Source organism: Carcharodon carcharias, chromosome 14 (assembly GCF_017639515.1).
Source record: "Carcharodon carcharias isolate sCarCar2 chromosome 14, sCarCar2.pri, whole genome shotgun sequence".
Classification (NCBI taxonomy): domain Eukaryota; kingdom Metazoa; phylum Chordata; class Chondrichthyes; order Lamniformes; family Lamnidae; genus Carcharodon; species Carcharodon carcharias.
Genome location: NC_054480.1, coordinates 42,602,260 through 42,617,327, shown reverse-complemented (window position 1 = coordinate 42,617,327; position 15,068 = coordinate 42,602,260). Strand labels below are relative to the sequence as shown.

Sequence of the window (15,068 nt, the reverse complement as noted above, 5' to 3'; positions counted from 1 at the left end):
TTAAAACTGAGATAGATAGGTTCTTGATTGGTAAGGGGATCAAAGTTTACGGGGAGAAGATGAGAGAATGGGGTTGAGAAACTTATCAGTCATGATTGAATGGTGGAGCAGACTCGATGGGCCGAATGGCCTAATTTCTGCTCCTATATCTTATGGTCTTACATGCAAATATGGGGTTTTTGAATTCCCTTGTGTTAACTGCCATTCTATTCTCATATTCCTTCTTTGCCAGTTTTATTTTCCTCTTCACTTCCCCTCTCAACTGATTGTATTTGGCCTGGCTCTTGCTTGAAGAGAATTCACCTTCCTTTTTTTTGTTTCATCATATTCTCTATCTCCCTCATCATCCACAAAGCCCTGGCTTTGGATCCCCTGCCATTCCCCTTTGTGGAATATACCTATTCTGGAGTTAAAACATCTCTTCCTAAAATATCATCCATTGTTCCTGGCTAGATCACCTCTCATCCTATTGAATTTAACCATCTTCCAATTTAGAAGTTCTACTTTTAGATTGTTCCTTGCTCTTCTTCATTACTTGTGTAAACCTTATGGTACAATGAGTGTTCTTACCTAAGTGTTCTCCCACAGGCACTTAGTTCATTCGGCACACCTTTTATTCCCTAGCTTCAGATCCAGCAATGCTTCCTTCCTTGCTCATTATGAGCTTAGTCCAATAGAAAGTTCTCCTGTGAAAATTTCAGAAATTCCTACCCATTCCATACTCTAGCATTATCCCAATCAATACTTATGTAATTGTGTCCCCAATATTGCCACTCTATAGTCCTTGCACTCTTCATGCAGATTCCCTGCAGATTAGGTCCTCTATTTCTCTCTCACTATTTGGAGGCCTATATATTACACTCAATAGCTTGATCATACCCTTTTTACTTCTCAGCTCTAACCAAATGGATTCTGTCACTTTGAGGACATCTCCCTTTCCAACACTAAGTGGCCAATAATTGGACAATGGGGCAAGGGAGGGCAAGACGCCCCAGGCCTCACATGCCCCCCTGTAAAATTGAGAACATGGGATGGGGGGGTTGGGGAGTGGGCCAGATGGTGGTGGAAAGACCACCCAGGGAATTTTACTGGTCACCCCACCCCGCCTGCAAACCCATTGATGAAAGACTATAAAATTCTGCTCCAAAGGTTGTAGGCAGATGATGAATTTTGATGCTGTAACCTTAATACCATACACAATGATCAGTGAAGTAGATACACAGGGAAATATCATATAGCTTTTAAATTGAAGGCAAAGTAGTACACATGGGATGGAAATGTTAACAATATCCACAAGATAACAAGATAAATGGGACCTATTTTGATAATGCCAATAAAAATATGTTGGACCAGGTAAACCTAACCTGCAGTAGCATATAAGTGTCTCCCTTAAAGTAGTAATGCTATGAATATATCCTTTTGGAAGCTCTTTTTTGATTACAAGAGGATTACATTGATAGTCAAGGAAAAGCTTCTAGTTTGATCATTCACACCTTTTCAACTAAACAAGTCAAATATTGGAACATGTCACAAAGGTTTAGCTTCAGAATAGAGTGAAAAGGCTGATTCTTGGACTGGAAACTCTAATTTATGGGGCAGAATGTTGAGCTCAGTGGACGGGCACACTGAGTGTAAAATGATGCGCGATGACGTTGGGCGATTGCGCAGTCCCGCGATATTTCATTTTGCGGGTGCGTGCCGGAGCTGGCAGCGCACCCACCAACAGTTAAAAGGCCTGTTAAAACCATTAAAAAGGTAATTAAAATTCAAATTTATGCTGCCCGTCCAACCTAATGGTTGGCGGGAAGGCGAAAACGCCAAGCGTCCTTTTCACTTTTTAGGAAACCTCATCCACGGGTGGGATGAGGCTTCCTAAAGCAAATAAAAATCAAATAAAAAGCTTATGCTTGAATTAAAAACATGTCCCTGCTCATGTGACAGAGTCGGCATGAGGAGACCTGTTTTATTACATTTTCATTTTCTTTATTTTTTTTTCAACAGCACTTCAACTGCTCTGTGCCTCAGGGAGATTATGAAGCGCTCACTCGCGTGCATGTGCGAAGTTCGCCCTCGGCGCATTCAGCCCACTCACCGTCCTCCCCCTGCCTGCACAGGTAGTGCTGAGCGCTGCCGCTTGTGTTCCATGCTGGGCGGAACTTAATTGGCCCATCAGCGTGACATCATAGTGCAATGCCGATCACGGGCAGCGGTCGGCTTCCTGACCATCCCTGCCTGCCCCCCGCCGAGCCTGCACGCCAAGGGCAAAATTCTGCCATAAAGTGAGAATCAAACAGATCAGTTTGTTTTTACTGTGGAAAGGCTCATGTCTTTAACATTCTGACTAACATCATATTAACAATATTGGACTTAATGAGAATTCATTTTTGCACAGAGTACTGGATGTGTAGAATATAGAACCAAGCAGCATTCGTTAGTGCTATTAAGTGTGGACAGAAATGATCATTTATAACAAACATCACAGTTGTTAATGCTGCTGTATATATAAGTCATATATAAGATCATATATAAGTCATCTGTGGTAATCAGCAAAGTAATGTTGGATAACTCAGGTTATATGGTTAAGTTAAGACACCAGAGATTTAATCAATGGTGTTTGGTGAGGAATGAGAATTTTTTCTGAAATTAGGATTTGGATAGTGTATGATTCATAACTTTGTTAACAGAAGGAAATTGCATGGAAGGAGCAGCTCTAATAGTTGAATGGATTTTTGGCTTTTCTCACTATTACGTTCTTATCTGCGAGTCCATTGTTATCATTTTAATTGATTTTTTAAAAAATCTTAAAACAAAACTAAATAGACAAATTGTTCAACCTGAAAAACAAAGGCCACCATATTTAATCTGGAAAGGAAAGAACAGTGAAACCACTCATCATAATTTCTAAATTTTCTATTACGATAAAAAATAATGCTCACAGATAGAATCAGTCCATAGGGAAAAGGTCTTTTGTTTTCAATTGTATCATTAGTCTGGATATAAGACCTATGAGAGAATGATATGGTAACCACCACCTTATGGCAATTAGCTGGTCCCGGAAATGTATTAGGCATTAAATGTGAATGTGTTCTTTATAAACCTGCTTTCTGAAGAAATGCATATTGCCTGTAAACCAGCTCCTGATAAACAAAGCATTTCAAAATCGTAATAGGAATATATCTTCTAGGAACACTGGACTTTGAAACGGGAGTGGGCCATTTAGCCCTTTGAGCCTGCTCTGTCATTCAATAGGATCATGGCTGATCTAGTTGTGGTCTCAACTCCACTTCACCATCTGCCCAATAACACTTGACTTCCTTGTCTGTCAAAAATCTGTCCAACGCTGCCTTGAATAAATGCAATGACCCAGCCTTCACTGCTTTCTGGGGAAAAAAGTTCTGCATAATAATGACCCTGTGAGGGAAAAAAAACTCCTCATCTCTATCTTACATGGTAGACCTCTTATTCTTAAGCTGTGTAGCCTCTGCTACAAGTGGAAACATCATCCTGGTATCTCCCCTATCAAGTCCCCTCCGTATCATATGTTTCAATAAAATCACCTCTCATTCTTCTAAACTCCAATGTTTGTGGGCCCAATATATTTAACATTTCTTCTTTCTTTTTCTTTCTTCTCTTTGGTGAAGCTGTTCATGTTGTGCTTTTCTCTATTAAAATAACTCTTTATCTTATGGGTCTGCAGTAAATTTATATGGAGGTGGGTTTTGTGTTTGCAATTTCTTGGTTCAGATTCTCACTAGGGAAAACTGATAGGCAAGTCATTATGCATTTCAAGTATTCAAGTACATAAGAAAGGTTTAGATAAAAACATTAAATACTAGTTAAATAGGCTATGTATTTCCAGTATTTCTGTTTTTATTTCTGTTAAATAATAGGTATTTTTAAAATGTTCAGTGATAAGTTTAGCTAAATATTTCAGGATAACAGCATTTCTAATTAATATACTTTGACCAACAATGATACTGTCAGGAAGGACACACAAAGGACTGGATTTAACACTCTCTTGCCGGCAATTTGAACTTAGTGGGGGTGGGGTCTCATTATATCCAGCGGGCAGCCTTCCCGCTGCTCACCCACCTGCCCCTGCCCCCACCACAATTACACCAGCAGCGAGGGTGGTGTAGGGTGGCCCGCCTGTCAGTGGGCTAATTGAAGCCCTTAAGTGGATAATTAATGCCCACTTAAAGGCTTCACCCCACCACCACCAGTATTTAACTGTCAGTGGGAGAGGCCCACACCAAGCAGCTAGCCCAACAGGTTTCCCACCCCATGCTGGTGGTGGACAGAGGGGTCCCTCCTTAACTGGCCCAAAGGGCCTATTGGGAGCTCCACCAAGTTGCAGCCCCACACCCCCTACCCCATTTCCACCCCCCCCCCATGGTCTCTCAAACCCGAGACCCCACCCACCTCGCCAACTCCCAAACACCTACAAAGTTCTGATCCATTGCAGCTCGTCTCCTTGTCACCCGAGTGCCGTACCAGCAGTGGCCACTGCTCCCATAGGCACAAATGTTACATCGAGAGCTGTTGGCCTTTGATTGGCCAGCAACTCCCTGAGGCAGGACCTCCTGTCCCCGAGGGGCGAAAATCCCACCTCCAGCCTATTAACGGGCAATTGGAAATTAAATATCTGCGGGGCAGGTGTTCTTCCCCTGGGTGGGCTCTCCCCTGATTTATTAGGGTCTATGGCATCTTAATTCAGCCTATAATTTTTAAGAGAGCATTTGCTAGTTCTATGCCACGTTCAGAAAATGCACATACAATTCAAGCCTGCATTCAAACAGACACACATGCTGACTTTTAATCCATTAACTTCATAGAAACTCAATTTGCCCAATTGCTCAGCAGTGGTCCCAGACCTCTGAATTAATAATCCCAACAAGCTAGCAAAGTGCCACGTTACAGGAGCCAGTACACTTGCTAAACCAATGATAAGTTCAGTACGATGACAACATAATAATAGAGCATTCTGAATTGCTTTTCCTTTGGATTATCATTCTTAAAGTGACGTCAACATCAAGTCAATAAACTTGTTCTTTGTCAGGCTGGTTAAACTTACACAATTGTAAGCCCTGACACTGGCCTGTCCATTTGACTGATACATTGAGAAATGATCCAAATAATAGAATAAATCATCTTGGTTGATGCTTGATGGTTATACCTGTTTAACTGGGTCTTTCTCAGTAAAAACTAAAGGTATTTAAGGTCATGCGTATTTATCTAATGCTATCATTCTGATTTGGAAGTTGTCTTCTTTCAAGATGTTAGCATGTCTACTAACATCCTTCATTACTCCCTCATCCAATGATTGCCTTGATGTCAGGAAGTCAGTGGGTCTAGGTTGACCATTCAATAGCTGACACCCAGCAGTTTGCAAACAGACCCCCTCAAACCCAAGTAAGCTGAGCACAAGTGTCTCAATGGTCCCAATGCAAGCAGTGATAGTCAGCAGGGGAGTACCTCATAAGAGCAGCAAACTTTGGAAACCTCCTTATAATAAAGGTACAATGCAGTGGCACTTGGATGAGAAATGAAGGCAGTTATTGTGTCTGATATTAAATTCACTTCTTTCATATATGGAATTTTGGTCTGCAGTGTGGCTTCAGATTTTTAGTGGCTTCACAATTTGCATTATCAGTACATTGACATAGAAGTTGGATGAATGGTTGTAAATGTTCTTTAATGCAGGAATAAGGTAGGATGAAGTTGAAAACTTTCCTGACAATCAAAATAGTAAAATGTCACACAATTGACGTTTTACTGTCTGGAGCTTCTGTGATTTCAAGTTAAAGTTGTGTTGGGGTCCCAGTGATATCAGAGGACTCAATTATCATGTATGTATGAGGCTCCCACCTATCTCTGGGTACACTCCTGCTGACAGCTGACCAAAAAAAATCATGATGGAAAGGCAATTGACAGAAATGCAGTGGAAATGGAGCAATGAGTAACCTGCAGCAATTTTATTTGTCCGCCTCTTTCCCATCAGGCAAGCAGGGTCAAAGTTACCCCTTAAGAATAAAGGTTGTGTTCGGTATTCTATTTGGAAGCTCTCTATGGGTCTGCAATCTGTTCATTATTGCATTGGCTCACAAGGAATGTGAAGGGTGTGAAACTCTTCCATATTCTAGACGTAGATGTGATTGTAACTATAACTCAGCTTGAAAAGTATATTTTAGGAAACTTCTCCTATGTTCACCCAAGCAATAAAAAATGTTCTTGCTTTTGCAGGATGACACTATGAAAGTGAAGTATGATCAAGGAAGTAAATAAGTATACTGCTGAAATTTTGAGTAGGATAAATTGGCTAGGCTGACCAAGGTAAATAAAGTGATGATCAAACGCTATTGACCAGTTTTCAAATTAAATTCATTTAAGAGAGAGAACGCTAAAGGATGATATTAGACTTGGGCGGTCCCTTCAAGGGCATTTAAAATTTACATTGCCTCATACGTTCCATATAACAGCGCTGTTCACCAGGAGTGCAGAAAACCCGACACATTAAATATTTCTGCACCTTATTTATGTTATATGAGTACCATTTTGGATAGCTGCCATCACTTCCAGCAGGAAATTCCCTATACTTGTAGGAACCTAGCAGAAAGATTTCCTGCTCGATTTTCCTCTCAGCTGGAGATAAACCAGGGCAATTCCAGAGAAACCATATCCTCAGCAGAGTGTGGATTAAGATTTTAGTCCTGCATGTTCCTATTGCAATAATCTTAAGGGCTAAGAGAAGGTGAATTTCTTATTCTGCACCCCTCTATTGGGAATAGGGGTGTTTTGTATATAAGACAAAATTCTGAAGATTCTGTAATGGAGAAAATGATAGAGAAAAAGTAAGACAGAGGTGGAAGGCAAAATTCTGTTACATTTTTTGACTTGTACCATTGTTAACAGTTATTAAATACACACTCATCTATTTGTTTGAAGCCTTGACTGCAACATAAAAATACAGTTATCTGTGCTTATGTGAGTCTTCACACAATGTTCCTTTGCCATCAACATTTCCCCAAAAGTCATGATCAGAAATGTCACCACAAATTACTTGTCACTCTGTGGAAACAAAAGCTGCAGAAAATCTCTGAGCTGTATGGCCACAGCAAGACTCAATGTTAGTACAACAATGACCTGTCAAAATAAAACTCAATCAGGAATCATCACCATTTCAATTGGAGGAAAAGAGGTCATCAAGGAACAGGCTTATCAAACTTCTATTCAGCATGAGAAGTTATATTATCTAAAATACAGAAAAATCACACTAAAAAAATCAGTTCAGACTAGTTCAAGATTGAACTGGCCTGAACTGATAGGAACAGGTTTTGAACTGGTCTCAGTTGGATCTTACTGGAGAAATCCAAGAGGGACTTGCAGTTGCTGAGTTGGCACCAGTACTTTTCAGCTACCGTCAGCTGGAACCAATTTACCTGTTGTCAATTTTACTAAAACCTGTACACCAGTCGAAACCTCTCTCTCACCTCTCTCTGTCCCCTCCAACTGTCCCTCTCTCCCCCACCCCTGAATTATGTCTCTCTCCCTCAGCTTCCCCTCCCTTGTACCATCTCACCTCCTGCACCACCTATCATTTAGTTTACACTGTCTCTTCTCGTGATTGGATGTGTTCTCTGAATGAAAATCCATTTGAGGGGGCATGTTCATTGTCTCATGTTTAAAAGTTTTCTTTGTATGGAAGCAAAATTGCAAGTATTACAAAGTGACAATTTCAATGGAGATTCATACATGCTGAAATGTTTACCTGATCTTAATCGGCTCTTATTCCATTATTATTCATTGGGAATGGATTTACCCAATACCCACCAGGCATTTTGCATAGTCCTCTGTGCTGTACAACCTTTCAACCAGATGCAGCAATTCCCCGCTCCCACCACCCTCCCCCAGATTGCAGCAACGGTGCCCCCCTTCCCCCCACTGATTGCAGAAACTCCCTCATTTCCCCCAGTTACAGAAACTCCCACCTCCCCCCAATTGCAGCAACTCCCACCTCTCCTCCCCTATCCTCCCTCATCCCACCCCTCTCCCCATTGTAGCACTCCTCCCCCCTCCCCCAACAATTGCAGCATCTTCCCTGCTCACCCCACCACCTGATTGCAGCATACCCTTCGCCTGCTAGCATGGCATTTGGGGGTCGGGCCAGAACCAGAAGCGATGGGGTAAGTTCAGGCCGTGCTCCAAAGGTGCAAGCAGGCCCCATGAGAGAACCAGCTACAGCAGAGGAGGTGGCGGTGGCAGCAGAGTCAGCAGCAGTGGTCGAGCTGGTGGGAAATGGCGGGGGAGTGGGCAACAGTGGCGGAGGTGGTGAAAGCAGCAGTATAGCTGGAGGCGGTGGTGGCAGAAACGACGGCGGAGTCGGCAACAGCGGCGGAGGCGGAGGTGGCAACAACAGCAGCGGAGGCGTCAGCAACAATGGCGAGGAAGTGGAAACAGCTGTAGAAGTGGCTGAAGAGGAGGAGGCCAAGGAGGCGGCTGAGACAGTGGCTGTGGGTACGGCGGTAAAGGGAGCTCGAGGAACAGCCACAAAACCCCGCCTAGCTCTGAGGCTCTGGGCAAGGTGGCGGCCATGAGCGAATATATCTCATCCTGTGCCATCGCTGGGAGTTCCCCGCGTGGCTCCAAGTCAGCAGCATACCAGGCCACACTGCTCCTGCCTGAGCTGCGGTTGGTGGAGATTTCCAACTCCAACCCCAGTCCAATCCCACCCAACTCGCATTCCCGAAGACAGGTGTTGGAACCTGCCCGGTGCCGGGGAGAGCTGCTGGGTTATTTGAGGAGGTTGGAAGCAGGGAAGGCCGCCCTCCAGGGAAAGGCGGAGAATATTTCCAGACTTAATGGCTACTTCCAAGAAGAAATTCTTACAGCCTTCAGACAGGATAATAGAGTTGTTTATATATTGCAGTCTAACATTACCTACCACCTTTCTTTCAATGCTGATTAATGCAGCATCCCTCTGGTCAGAAACAAAAGAAAGATTTATTGGGGTTGTGCAAATATCCCCCCAACCTCTGATATTAAAGTAATAAACTAATTTTTTTGCTTCCAGTTGTAACTGGAGGACCACTCCAGCCTCTCAAGGTGACAGTGCAGCCCAGGGTTACACCTCGTGGTTAGACAACTCCGTCCTGTGCATGTGGCATAAATGTCCGATTAGGAAGGCATTGATTCTCACAATAAAATTTCCACGTCTTTTACTCAGCCTTTTGTTCTGAGTGATATGTCTGGACATATGATGAAGTAACCTCAAAATCTGCTGATACTCATACTTAATAATCCAGAGCACCTTCATTCACACACACACACACACACACACACACATATTGGAAAGGGACTGCATACTTTCAGTTGATTATTGACATTAGTTGACCCTCATTCGAGCCTGCAATGAATAAGCAGTTTGGACCAGTATTAATGGCAATGTCGCTAGTTTTACTACTACTAGCACCAGTACTACTGGCAACATCACCAGTTTTACTGACACTTCCTACTGGGCTATCAGTTCAAAACTGACCTTCATTTCCCAGTTCAGAACTGGATCAACTGGTACCAGTTTTACTGGCCAGTTCCCTTTGGAAAGTAAGTGTTAGAATATTATAAAAGAACTAATTGAAAGAATGTATAAAGGTTTAAAAGAAAGGTTGAATAGTTAAAAGCACATGGATTGATTCTATTCTCCCAGTCTATATCTATTAATTTTAATGAATGGAAAATAGCAGGCAGCTTAAGTATAATTTCCTGCGATGTACTCTCCAATAGTCCAATAGTGCTGCGGCCTGCTAGGAGCACAAGAGTGTGGAATCGATCCTACAAAGTTAACTTGTTATATTTATCTTTTGTAGAGAAGAAGATACAATGATATTGGTTTAGTTAGCAGACAGACAGGCACCTGGGGATCATTATGCACTGTTGCAGCTGTTGCAGTTATAAGTTAGTCACACCATATAATTAAATTGTGCACTGAATAAGACACACTGCAGGAATGTTTCCTGGTGCGTTATTATTTTGGCCATATATTCTAATTAATAAAGTCTGTAAAATAGATATAATTGTTATCAAGAGCCTTACATTTTTTGATATTATGTTGAAGTGCATCTTATGTCTCAACAGTAGAAAAAGGCAAACCAATATTTAACCTGAATTGAACAATCTGATTGAACTAGTAACAGCTTATCTACCAAGATTAAGAATGTTATAAACACCTGATCAATCTCATTTTATCAACTATTTAATATATTACAATGAGAAATGGGAAGGAGTTTCTATTGTCACTGACATGCAGTAATATTATAATTTTCAATGCACTTAATGATTTAATTAGTTTGCATTATCAACTGCCTGAGAAAATTTAAGACGACCTGACAATTTAATTTTACAAAATATTTTGTGTTCCTCTCTTTGTATTGCCATTGCAATATGCTAATAAAACGATTTTCCCCTTATAAACCATGTTTAGACCGGAAATTATAACAGCAAACTCAACCCTGTGAAACCTGCAAAGTCCTCCTTACTAACATCTGGGAACTTGTACCAAAATTGGGAGAGCTGTCCCACAGACTAGCCAAGCACAAGTCTGACGTAGGTATACTCCCTTCCTAACAGCACTGTGGGCGGACCTACGTCACATGGACTGCTGCGCTTCAAGAAGACAGCTCACCATCACCTTCTCAAGGGCAACTAACGATCCGCAAAAAATGCTGGTCCAGCCAGCAAAGCCCACATCCCGTGAATAAATAAAAAACTCTCATGGAATCATACCTTACAGATCATGTCGAGACACCACCATCACCAACGCTGGGTATTTCCTGTCTCACCAACAAGGTAGTACCGGCAGAGTTGGCAGCACAATGGTGTACAGTCTGCAGGGTGTTGCCCTGTGAGCCTACAACATCAACTCTGGATCCCCTGATGTCTCACAGCATTAGGTCAAAAATGGGCAAGGAAACCTCCTGCTGGTTACCACATACCATCCCACCTCAGCTGCTGAATCAGTGCTCCTCAAGTTGAACACCACTTGTTGGAAGCACTGAGGGTGGCAAGGGCACAGAATGCATTTCAATTTCTATTACCAAGAGTGGCCCAGTAGCACCACTAGTGATTGAGCTAGCCAAATACTAAAAGACATAGAGGAGGAGGCAGTGAGGTAACCAACAAGAGGGAAAAACCTACTTTACCCCATCTTCACCAACCTACCTGTCATGGATGTATCTATCCATGACAGTATTGGTAGGAGTGACCACCACATAGTCATTGTGGAGACAAAGTCCCGTCTTCACATTGAGGATATGGTCTATCGTGTTGGGTGGCACAACCACCTTACTAAATTAGATAGACTGCAAACAGATCTAGCAACTCAAAGCTGTACATCCATGAGGCGTTGTGGGGCATCAGCAGCAGAACTGTATACAAACACAATCTGTAACCTCATGGCCCAGCATATCCCCCAGTCTACCATAAGCATCAAATTGGGGGATCAACCCTGGCTCAATGAAGAGTGCAAGAGGGCATGTCAAGATTAGCACCAGGCATAGCTAAAAATGAGGTGTCAACCTGGTGAAACTATAACACAGGACAATTTGTATGCCAAACAGCAAAAGCAGCATGCAATAGACAGAGCTAAGTGATCCCACAACCAACAGATGAGATCTAAGTTCTGCAGTCCTGCCGCATCATGTGAATGGTGGTGGGCAATTAGACATCTAACTGGAGGAGGAGGCCCCATCCTCAATGATGGGGGAGCCCAGTATATCTGTGCAAAAGATAAGGCTGAAGCATTTGCAGCTATCTTCAGCCAGAAATGCCAAGTAGATGATCCATACTGGTGGCCTCCTGAGGTTGCCATCATCTCAGATGCTCGTCTTCAGCCAATTCGATTCACTCCACATGTTATCAAGAAATGGCAGAATGTACTGGATACTGCAAAGGCTATGGGCCCTGACAACTTCAGCAATAGTGCAGAAGATTTGTGCTCCAGAACTTGCTATGCCCTAGCCAAGCTGTTCCAGTACAGCTATAACACTGGCATCTACCTGGCAATGTGAAAAATTGTTCAGGTATATCCTGTCCACATAAAGGAAGAAAAAGCCAACCCAGCCAATTACCACTCATCAGTTTACTCTCCATCATCAGCAAAGTGATGGAAAGTATCATCGATTGTGGACTGAGTACCTCCAGTTGTTGGGTAAGAAAGTCTAATCTTTTTTATTTTGCAAAAACCTAATTTAGTTTGTAGTTTGTCGTTGCTATTAAACTAAAATCTACAGTTTAAATTCTGTAGTTGCCAGCCTTAAGCCAGGTTTTCTCAAGGGTTCCACTGAAAGAGCAGCTTAATGAAGAACCAGCTGAAAAGGGATCCTCATTAAGTGACTCAGATAGGCCTTTTGTGGTAGGGGCATATAGTGCAACTTAGAACTTGAGTGCAACTTACAATAGAGTGCCGGAGTTGAGTGCTTCAGGAAGTGCGACTTACAATAGGGTGTGACTTACAATAGAGTGCCGGAGTTAAGCACTTTAGGGAGTTAAGTGGAGGAAGGGAAAGGGGTGTTTGGTTGCTTTTGCCTAAACTTTTTCAGCCTCCAGGAATTGATTCTTGCTCTGCTACAGGAGAAGCTGCTTAATTGGTGATTATCTGGTAAGTGATTAAGCTTTAATTCTTTTCCTAATGCTCAAAACAGTATGTTTTGAACAAGAGGTGAGCGAGAGAGGATAAAAGGATAGATCGAGAGGCCTACCTGCAGTGAGACCAGCAGCGGAGTGACATCACGCACCATAGCATGAAGCGAGTGCAGGGAAAGCAGCTGATTGGTGGGTAGGATTGGTAAGTATTCCTTATCTTTAAAGTAAAAGTAAGGTCTTTAGCTTGTGTTTAAACCTTAAGTCTTTTTTCTCTATTTTTCTTAAAAATAACATGTTTAGTTTAAGATCAACACTGGTGTTAAAAAAGCATTAATTACAATAAAGTGTCAAGAGCAGGGGATTCTTCAAGTATAAAGAGCAGGAATGCTAGAGTAGTTAATTCATAAATTAAATAAGATATGATCATGATAGCAGGATGGGTGATGTGTTGCTGTTGCAGCACATGGGAACTATTGGACACCAAGGTAATCCAAAGTGAACGCATCTGTAGTAGGCATTTGCAGCTCGAGGAACTTCGGATCCAAGTTGAGGAGCTGGAGACCGAGCTGTAAACTTTGCACCACATCAGGGAGGGGGAAAGTTACCTGGGCTCTTTGCTCCAGGAGGTGGTCATAGCCCTCAGATTAGGTAATTCAAGTTTGGACTGTGATCATGGACAAGAGGGTGTGACTGCAGGTGAAGCAGGTATGGGGATTCAGGGGATAGAGTTCGAGGAGGCTTGGCCCCTGCAATTGTCCAACTGGAATTGTCCAATCCTTCCAATTCTTGCCAGCTGTGTGGATGAGAGCGGAGACTGCAGGGAGGATGAGCAAACTGACCACGGCACCATGGTACAGGGAGCCATTCAAGTTGGGGGAGGAAATAGGAGCATAGTAGTGGTAGGGGACAGTATATTTAGGGAGATAGATACTGTTTTCTGTAGTCATGAGCATGAGTCCCGAAGGCTGTGTTGCTTGCCCGGTGCCAAGGTTAAGGACATCTCTTCAGGGCTGGAGCAGAACTTCGCGTGGGAGGGGAAGAATCCAGTTGTCATCGTCCATGTTGGTACCAACGACATTGATAGGACTAGAAAGCAGGTTCTGCTGAAAAAATTTGAACAGTTAGGAGCTAAATTAAAAAGCAGAACCTCCAAGTTAATAATCTCGGGATTACTACCTGAACCATGGGCAAACTGGCATAGGGTAAATAAAGTCAAGGAGTTAAATGGGTGGCTCAAAGATTGGTGTGGGAAGAATGGGTTTCAGTTCATAGGGGACTGACATCAATACTGCAGTAGGCAGGAGCTGTTCCGGTGGGACGGGCTTCACTTGAACCCTGCTGAGATCAGTGTCCTGGCTAATCGAATAACTAGGGCTGTAGAGAAGGCTTTAAACTAAATAGAGTGGGGGAAGGCTCTGGAAAGGGGATACAATGCTTACAAAGCAAAAGGATATGACAGAATTGCAGAGCAGCTATTTAGGTAATGATACCCAGAGTGTGACAGGAAGGGACAGAGAGTACAAATATAAAAAAAAACAGCATGATAAAAAGGCAAATTGAATGGCTCTTTACTTAAATGCACACAGAATTCAGAACAAAAAAAATTAATTAATGGCACAAATAGAGGTTAATGGTTCTGATCTCACAGCCATTACAGAGGCATAGTTACAAGGAGATCAAAGCTAGGACCTAAACATTCAGGGGTATGTGGCTTTTCAAAAGGACAAGCAGAAGGAAAGGGTGGTGAGGTAGCTTTGTTAGTACAAGATGGAATAAGGACGATGGCAAGAAATGATCTTGGATTGGAAGATGTAGAATGCATATGAGTGGAGATAAGAGATAACAAGGGGAAGAAGTCACTGGTGTGAGGAGTCCATAGGCCCCCTAACAGTAGCTATATTGTAGGACAGAGAATAAATCAGGAGATAATGAGGGCATGTAAGAAAGGCAGAACATTAATTATGGGTGTCTTTAATCTTCATGTGAATTGGGAAAATAAAATTGGCTGAGTAGCCACGAGCAAGAATTCATAAAGTGTATTCGGGGTAGTTTCCTAAAACAATATGTTGTGGATCCAACCACGGATCAAGCAATTTTGGATCTGGTAATGTGTAATAAGGCAGGAATAATAAATGATCTCAGAGTAAAAGATCCCCTAGGAAACATTGATCATAACATGGTAGAATTTAGCATTCAGTTTGAGAGAAACTGGTGTTGGAAATAACTATGTTAAACTTAAATACGGGTAATTACAAAAGAATGAAGGCATAATTGACTGGAGTGGATTGGGGAAGGAGTTTTTAGTAGAAAAGATGGTTGATGAACAATGGCAGATGTTTAAGAAAATAGTTGATGACTCACAACAAAGATATATCCCAGTGAGGAAGGATTCTAGGAAGGGGATAAACCAATCATGGTTAACCCAGGAAGTT

General features: G+C 42.4%; 1 pseudogene; it reads right to left on the bottom strand.

The window, feature by feature from the left end:
• Positions 1-9,508: 9,508 nt before the first annotated feature.
• Positions 9,509-15,068, bottom strand: part of LOC121287525 — a 40,474-nt pseudogene continuing 34,914 nt past the window's right edge.